Raw genomic sequence first — 8215 nt, forward strand, 5'->3', positions numbered from 1 at the left:
CAACTATATTGCCAGAAACACGGTTTTCAACACTTTCAGAGCACAAAAACACGATTCCCACGTTTTCAACATCGCTCAGCATTCAATTTAAAGGAGAATGCCTGGAAAGGTTTTTGGAGTCACTCAGAGCCCAAAAACTCTGTTCTCAGCTTTGAACAATACTCAGCATTCAGATTTCAGTAGACTGTCAGAAACACAATTTTCACACTCTCCAAGCCCAAAAACTCTGTTCCCAGCTTTGAACAACACACAGCATTCATTTTAAAGAAGTGCATCAGAAACGCCGTTTTCGACACTTTCACAACGCAAAAACGCAATTCCCGGGTTTTAACATCATTCAGCGTGCAGTTTCAATGATATTGCGAGAAACCCTGTTTTCGACACTTTCAGAGCGCAAAAACGCAATTCCTGGGTTTTAACATCATTCAGCGTGCAGTTTCAACTATATTGCCAGAAACACGGTTTTCAACACTTTCAGAGCGCAGAAACACGATTCCCACGTTTTCAACATCGCTCAGCATTCAATTTAAAGGAGAATGCCTGGAAAGGTTTTTGGAGTCACTCAGAGCCCAAAAACTCTGTTCTCAGCTTTGAACAACACTCAGCATTCAGATTTCAGTAGACTGTCAGAAACACAATTTTCACACTCTCCAAGCCCAAAAACTCTGTTCCCAGCTTTGAACAACACACAGCACTCATTTTCCAGAAGTGCATCAGAAAAGCTGTTTGACACTTTCAGAGCGTGAAAACGCGATTCCTGGGTTTTAACATCATTCAACGTTCAGTTTCAACTATATTGCCAGAAACACGGTTTTCAACACTTTCAGAGCGCAAAAACACGATTCCCACGTTTTCAACATCGCTCAGCATTCAATTTAAAGGAGAATGCCTGAAAAGGTTTTTGGAGTCACTCAGAGCCCAAAAACTCTGTTCTCAGCTTTGAACAACACTCAGCATTCAGATTTCAGTAGACTGCCAGAAACACAATTTTCACACTCTCCAAGCCCAAAAACTCTGTTCCCAGCTTTGAACAACACACAGCACTCATTTTCAGAAGTGCATCAGAAAAGCTGTTTTCGACACTTTCAGAGCGCAAAAACGCGATTCCTGGGTTTTAACATCATTCAACGTGCAGTTTCAACTATATTGCCAGAAACACAGTTTTCAACACTTTCAGAGCGCAAAAACACGATTCCCACGTTTTCAACATCGCTCAGCATTCAATTTAAAGGAGAATGCCTGAAAAGGTTTTTGGAGTCACTCAAAGCCCAAAAACTCTGTTCTCAGCTTTGAACAACACTCAGCATTCAGATTTCAGTAGACTGCCAGAAACACAATTTTCACACTCTCCAAGCCCAAAAACTCTGTTCCCAGCTTTGAACAACACACAGCATTCATTTTCCAGAAGTGCATCAGAAACGCTGTTTTCGACACTTTCAGAGTGCAAAAACGCGATTCCTGGGTTTTAACATCATTCAACGTGCAGTTTCAACTATATTGCCAGAAACACGGTTTTCAACACTTTCAGAGCGCAAAAACACGATTCCCACGTTTTCAACATTGCTCAGCATTCAATTTAAAGGAGAATGCCTGAAAAGGTTTTTGGAGTCACTCAGAGCCCAAAAACTCTGTTCTCAGCTTTGAACAACACTCAGCATTCAGATTTCAGTAGACTGTCAGAAACACAATTTTCACACTCTCCAAGCCCAAAAACTCTGTTCCCAGCTTTGAACAACACACAGCATTCATTTTCCAGAAGTGCATCAGAAACGCTGTTTTCGACACTTTCAGAGCACAAAAACGCGATTCCTGGGTTTTAACATCATTCAACGTGCAGTTTCAATGATATTGCGAGAAACCCTGTTTTCGACACTTTCAGAGCGCAAAAACGCGATTCCTGGGTTTTAACATCATTCAACGTGCAGTTTCAACTATATTGCCAGAAACACGGTTTTCAACACTTTCAGAGCGCAAAAACACGATTCCCACGTTTTCAACATCACTCAGCATTCAATTTAAAGGAGAATGCCTGAAAAGGTTTTTGGAATCACTCAGAGCCCAAAAACTCTGTTCTCAGCTTTGAACAACACTCAGCATTCAGATTTCAGTAGACTGTCAGAAACACAATTTTCACACTCTCCAAGCCCAAAAACTCTGTTCCCAGGTTTGAACTACACACAGCATTCATTTTAAAGAAGTGCATCAGAAACGCCGTTTTCGAGACTTTCACAACGCAAAAACGCGATTCCCGGGTTTTAACATCATTCAGCATGCAGTTTCAATGATATTGCGAAAAACCCTGTTTTCGACACTTTCAGAGCGCAAAAACGCGATTCCTGGGTTTTAACATCATTCAACGTGCAGTTTCAACTATATTGCCAGAAACACGGTTTTCAACACTTTCAGAGCGCAAAAACACGATTCCCACGTTTCAACATCGCTCAGCATTCAATTTAAAGGAGAATGCCTGGAAAGGTTTTTGGAGTCACTCAGAGCCCAAAAACTCTGTTCTCAGCTTTGAACAACACTCAGCATTCAGATTTCAGTAGACTGCCAGAAACACAATTTTCACACTCTCCAAGCCCAAAAACTCTGTTCCCAGCTTTGAACAACACACAGCATTCATTTTAAAGAAGTGCATCAGAAACGCCGTTTTCGACACTTTCACAACGCAAAAACGCGATTCCCGGGTTTTAACATCATTCAGCGTGCAGTTTCAATGATATTGCGAGAAACCCTGTTTTCGACACTTTCAGAGCGCAAAAACGCAATTCCTGGGTTTTAACATCATTCAGCGTGCAGTTTCAACTATATTGCCAGAAACACGGTTTTCAACACTTTCAGAGCGCAAAAACACGATTCCCACGTTTTCAACATCACTCAGCATTCAATTTAAAGGAGAATGCCTGAAAAGGTTTTTGGAGTCACTCAGAGCCCAAAAACTCTGTTCTCAGCTTTGAACAACACTCAGCATTCAGATTTCAGTAGACTGCCAGAAACACAATTTTCACACTCTCCAAGCCCAAAAATTCTGTTCCCAGCTTTGAACAACACACAGCATTCATTTTCCAGAAGTGCATCAGAAACGCCGTTTTCGAAACTTTCACAACGCAAAAACGCGATTCCCTGGTTTTAACATCATTCAGCGTGCAGTTTCAATGATATTGCGAGAAACCCTGTTTTCGACACTTTCAGAGCGCAAAAACGCGATTCCCACGTTTTCAACATCGCTCGTGATTCAATTTAAAGGAGAATGCCTGGAAAGGTTTTTGGAGTCACTCAGAGCCCAAAAACTCTGTTCTCAGCTTTGAACAACACTCAGCATTCAGATTTCAGTAGACTATCAGAAACACAATTTTCACACTCTCCAAGCCCGAAAACTCTGTTCCCAGCTTTGAACAACACACAGCATTCATTTTCCAGAAGTGCATCAGAAACGCTGTTTTCGACACTTTCACAACGCAAAAACGCGATTCCCGGGTTTTAACATCATTCAGCATGCAGTTTCAATGATATTGCGAAAAACCCTGTTTTCGACACTTTCAGAGCGCAAAAACGCGATTCCTGGGTTTTAACATCATTCAACGTGCAGTTTCAACTATATTGCCAGAAACACGGTTTTCAACACTTTCAGAGCGCAAAAACACGATTCCCACGTTTTCAACATCGCTCAGCATTCAATTTAAAGGAGAATGCCTGGAAAGGTTTTTGGAGTCACTCAGAGCCCAAAAACTCTGTTCTCAGCTTTGAACAACACTCAGCATTCAGATTTCAGTAGACTGCCAGAAACACAATTTTCACACTCTCCAAGCCCAAAAACTCTGTTCCCAGCTTTGAACAACACACAGCATTCATTTTAAAGAAGTGCATCAGAAACGCCGTTTTCGACACTTTCACAACGCAAAAACGCGATTCCCGGGTTTTAACATCATTCAGCGTGCAGTTTCAATGATATTGCGAGAAACCCTGTTTTCGACACTTTCAGAGCGCAAAAACGCGATTCCTGGGTTTTAACATCATTCAACGTGCAGTTTCAACTATATTGCCAGAAACACGGTTTTCAACACTTTCAGAGCGCAAAAACACGATTCCCACGTTTTCAACATCGCTCAGCATTCAATTTAAAGGAGAATGCCTGGAAAGGTTTTTGGAGTCACTCAGAGCCCAAAAACTCTGTTCTCAGCTTTGAACAATACTCAGCATTCAGATTTCAGTAGACTGTCAGAAACACGATTTTCACCCTCTCCAAGCCCAAAAACTCTGTTCCCAGCTTTGAACAACACACAGCATTCATTTTAAAGAAGTGCATCAGAAACGCCGTTTTCGACACTTTCACAACGCAAAAACGCGATTCCCGGGTTTTAACATCATTCAGCGTGCAGTTTCAATGATATTGCTAGAAACCCTGTTTTCGACACTTTCAGAGCGCAAAAACGCGATTCCTGGGTTTTAACATCATTCAACGTGCAGTTTCATCTATATTGCCAGGAACACGGTTTTCAACACTTTCAGAGCGCAGAAACACGATTCCCACGTTTTCAACATCGCTCAGCATTCAATTTAAAGGAGAATGCCTGAAAAGGTTTTTGGAGTCACTCAGAGACCAAAAACTCTGTTCTCAACTTTGAACAACACTCAGCATTCAGATTTCAGTAGACTGCCAGAAACACAATTTTCACCCTCTCCAAGCCCAAAAACTCTGTTCCCAGCTTTGAACAACACACAGCACTCATTTTCCAGAAGTGCATCAGAAAAGCTGTTTTCGACACTTTCAGAGCGCAAAAATGCAATTCCTGGGTTTTAACATCATTCAGCGTGCAGTTTCAACTATATTGTCAGAAACACGGTTTTCAACACTTTCAGAGCGCAAAAACACGATTCCCACGTTTTCAACATCACTCAGCATTCAATTTAAAAGAGAATGCCTGAAAAGGTTTTTGGAGTCACTCAGAGCCCAAAAACTCTGTTCTCAGCTTTGAACAACACTCAGCATTCAGATTTCAGTAGACTGCCAGAAACACAATTTTCACACTCTCCAAGCCCAAAAATTCTGTTCCCAGCTTTGAACAACACACAGCATTCATTTTCCAGAAGTGCATCAGAAACGCCGTTTTCGACACTTTCACAACGCAAAAACGCGATTCCCGGGTTTTAACATCATTCAGCATGCAGTTTCAATGATATTGCGAAAAACCCTGTTTTCGACACTTTCAGAGCGCAAAAACGCGATTCCTGGGTTTTAACATCATTCAACGTGCAGTTTCAACTATATTGTCAGAAACACGGTTTTCAACACTTTCAGAGCGCAAAAACACGAATCCCACGTTTTCAACATCGCTCAGCATTCAATTTAAAGGAGAATGCCTGGAAAGGTTTTTGGAGTCACTCAGAGCCCAAAAACTCTGTTCTCAGCTTTGAACAACACTCAGCATTCAGATTTCAGTAGACTGCCAGAAACACAATTTTCACCCTCTCCAAGCCCAAAAACTCTGTTCCCAGCTTTGAACAACACACAGCACTCATTTTCCAGAAGTGCATCAGAAAAGCTGTTTTCGACACTTTCAGAGCGCAAAAACGCAATTCCTGGGTTTTAACATCATTCAGCGTGCAGTTTCAACTATATTGTCAGAAACACGGTTTTCAACACTTTCAGAGCGCAAAAACACGATTCCCACGTTTTCAACATCACTCAGCATTCAATTTAAAGGAGAATGCCTGAAAAGGTTTTTGGAGTCACTCAGAGCCCAAAAACTCTGTTCTCAGCTTTGAACAACACTCAGCATTCAGATTTCAGTAGACTGCCAGAAACACAATTTTCACACTCTCCAAGCCCAAAAATTCTGTTCCCAGCTTTGAACAACACACAGCATTCATTTTCCAGAAGTGCATCAGAAACGCTGTTTTCGACACTTTCACAACGCAAAAACGCGATTCCCGGGTTTTAACATCATTCAGCATGCAGTTTCAATGATATTGCGAAAAACCCTGTTTTCGACACTTTCAGAGCGCAAAAACGCGATTCCTGGGTTTTAACATCATTCAACGTGCAGTTTCAACTATATTGCCAGAAACACGGTTTTCAACACTTTCAGAGCGCAAAAACACGATTCCCACGTTTTCAACATCGCTCAGCATTCAATTTAAAGGAGAATGCCTGGAAAGGTTTTTGGAGTCACTCAGAGCCCAAAAACTCTGTTCTCAGCTTTGAACAACACTCAGCATTCAGATTTCAGTAGACTGCCAGAAACACAATTTTCACACTCTCCAAGCCCAAAAACTCTGTTCCCAGCTTTGAACAACACACAGCATTCATTTTAAAGAAGTGCATCAGAAACGCCGTTTTCGACACTTTCACAACGCAAAAACGCGATTCCCGGGTTTTAACATCATTCAGCGTGCAGTTTCAATGATATTGCGAGAAACCCTGTTTTCGACACTTTCAGAGCGCAAAAACGCGATTCCTGGGTTTTAACATCATTCAACGTGCAGTTTCAACTATATTGCCAGAAACACGGTTTTCAACACTTTCAGAGCGCAAAAACACGATTCCCACGTTTTCAACATCGCTCAGCATTCAATTTAAAGGAGAATGCCTGGAAAGGTTTTTGGAGTCACTCAGAGCCCAAAAACTCTGTTCTCAGCTTTGAACAATACTCAGCATTCAGATTTCAGTAGACTGTCAGAAACACAATTTTCACCCTCTCCAAGCCCAAAAACTCTGTTCCCAGCTTTGAACAACACACAGCATTCATTTTAAAGAAGTGCATCAGAAACGCCGTTTTCGACACTTTCACAACGCAACAACGCGATTCCCGGGTTTTAACATCATTCAGCGTGCAGTTTCAATGATATTGCTAGAAACCCTGTTTTCGACACTTTCAGAGCGCAAAAACGCGATTCCTGGGTTTTAACATCATTCAACGTGCAGTTTCATCTATATTGCCAGAAACACGGTTTTCAACACTTTCAGAGCGCAGAAACACGATTCCCACGTTTTCAACATCGCTCAGCATTCAATTTAAAGGAGAATGCCTGAAAAGGTTTTTGGAGTCACTCAGAGACCAAAAACTCTGTTCTCAGCTTTGAACAACACTCAGCATTCAGATTTCAGTAGACTGTCAGAAACACAATTTTCACCCTCTCCAAGCCCAAAAACTCTGTTCCCAGCTTTGAACAACACACAGCATTCATTTTCCAGAAGTGCATCAGAAACGCCGTTTTCGACACTTTCACAACGCAAAAACGCGATTCCCGGGTTTTAACATCATTCAGCATGCAGTTTCAATGATATTGCGAAAAACCCTGTTTTCGACACTTTCAGAGCGCAAAAACGCGATTCCTGGGTTTTAACATCATTCAACGTGCAGTTTCAACTATATTGTCAGAAACACGGTTTTCAACACTTTCAGAGCGCAAAAACACGAATCCCACGTTTTCAACATCGCTCAGCATTCAATTTAAAGGAGAATGCCTGGAAAGGTTTTTGGAGTCACTCAGAGCCCAAAAACTCTGTTCTCAGCTTTGAACAACACTCAGCATTCAGATTTCAGTAGACTGCCAGAAACACAATTTTCACACTCTCCAAGCCCAAAAATTCTGTTCCCAGCTTTGAACAACACACAGCATTCATTTTCCAGAAGTGCATCAGAAACGCCGTTTTCGACACTTTCACAACGCAAAAACGCGATTCCCGGGTTTTAACATCATTCAACGTGCAGTTTCAACTATATTGCCAGAAACACGGTTTTCAACACTTTCAGAGCGCAAAAACACGATTCCCACGTTTTCAACATCGCTCAGGATTCAATTTAAAGGAGAATGCCTGAAAAGGTTTTTGGAGTCTCTCAGAGCCCAAAAACTCTGTTCTCAACTGTGAACAACACTCAGCATTCAGATTTCAGTAGACTATCAGAAACACAATTTTCACACTCTCCAAGCCCAAAAACTCTGTTCCCAGCTTTGAACAACACACAGCATTCATTTTAAAGAAGTGCATCAGAAACGCCGTTTTCGACACTTTCACAACGCAAAAACGCGATTCCCGGGTTTTAACATCATTCAGCGTGCAGTTTCAATGATATTGCGAGAAACCCTGTTTTCGACACTTTCAGAGCGCAAAAACGCGATTCCTGGGTTTTAACATCATTCAGCGTGCAGTTTCAACTATATTGCCAGAAACACGGTTTTCAACACTTTCAGAGCGCAAAAACACGAT

The sequence above is a fragment of the Megalops cyprinoides genome, unplaced genomic scaffold (genome assembly GCF_013368585.1).
Source record: "Megalops cyprinoides isolate fMegCyp1 unplaced genomic scaffold, fMegCyp1.pri scaffold_79_arrow_ctg1, whole genome shotgun sequence".
Taxonomy (NCBI): Eukaryota; Metazoa; Chordata; class Actinopteri; order Elopiformes; family Megalopidae; genus Megalops; species Megalops cyprinoides.